Raw genomic sequence first — 874 nt, 5'->3', positions numbered from 1 at the left:
ATTGATATTCTGTGTGTACTCCTCCTCCATTTGGATTGCACCTCATCATTAGATGTACCTAAGTAGAACCATACAAAGCATTAATCTTTTTATTTAATGGTTCTTCCTGGTTAGATAGCATAGTACCTACGTTGAGGTTGAAAACACCGGCTGCTTTTGTTGGCTTTGTTCTCATGACTTGCCATTGATAGTTATTTAGTGACATCTATTCAATAAATTCATAAGCCTTTTCAGGTGTTTAGTTGTTTAAAGTTCCACCGGTGGCTACGGCGATGAGTTGTCTTGTTGAAGGGTTCACACCATTGTAAAAAGTCTGAACCTGCAGCCATACAGGTAACCCATGGTGAGGCCACCTTCTTAATAGGTCCTTGTATCTCTCCCATGCATCATACAGGGTTTCTAGATCCATCTGCACAAAAGAAGAGATATCTTTCCTTAGTTTAGCTGTTTTAGCCTGCGAAAAATATTTTAGCAAAAAATTTTCGGTCATTTGTTCCTAAGTTGTGATTGACCTTCGTGGTAACGAGTTCAACCATTGTTTATCTCTGTTTCTCAATGAGAATAGAAACAACTGAAGGCGTATGGCATCGTCGAAAACGCTATTGATCTTAAAGGTGTCGTAGAATTCCAGAAAATTTGCCAACTGAGTGTTTGGATCCTCGTCCTGCAAACCATCAAACTGAAAAAATTGTTGTATCATTTGAATCGTGTTAGGTTTCAGTTCAAAATCATTTGCAGCAATAGCACGTCTAACTATACTCGATTCAACTCCTATTAAACTAGGTTTAGCATAATCATACATAGTACGAAGAGCAGGATCCTGATTTACTGGGTTCGCAACAGCCACAGGAGGTAGCAGATTATTATGATTATC

The 874-nt window shown here is 38.6% G+C and overlaps 1 non-coding gene across 1 annotated transcript; it reads left to right on the top strand.

Annotated features, from left to right (window-relative positions):
* Window positions 1-335: 335 nt before the first annotated feature.
* On the top strand, window positions 336-442 carry LOC121211549 (small nucleolar RNA R71). The gene has a single exon (XR_005906773.1). It is a non-coding gene; the product is annotated as a small nucleolar RNA R71 (small nucleolar RNA).
* Window positions 443-874: the final 432 nt, after the last annotated feature.

This window comes from Gossypium hirsutum, chromosome A12, assembly GCF_007990345.1.
Source record: "Gossypium hirsutum isolate 1008001.06 chromosome A12, Gossypium_hirsutum_v2.1, whole genome shotgun sequence".
NCBI classification, from domain to species: domain Eukaryota; kingdom Viridiplantae; phylum Streptophyta; class Magnoliopsida; order Malvales; family Malvaceae; genus Gossypium; species Gossypium hirsutum.
The sequence above is the reverse complement of the archived record's forward strand: the minus strand, read 5'-3'. Positions and strand labels throughout refer to the sequence as shown.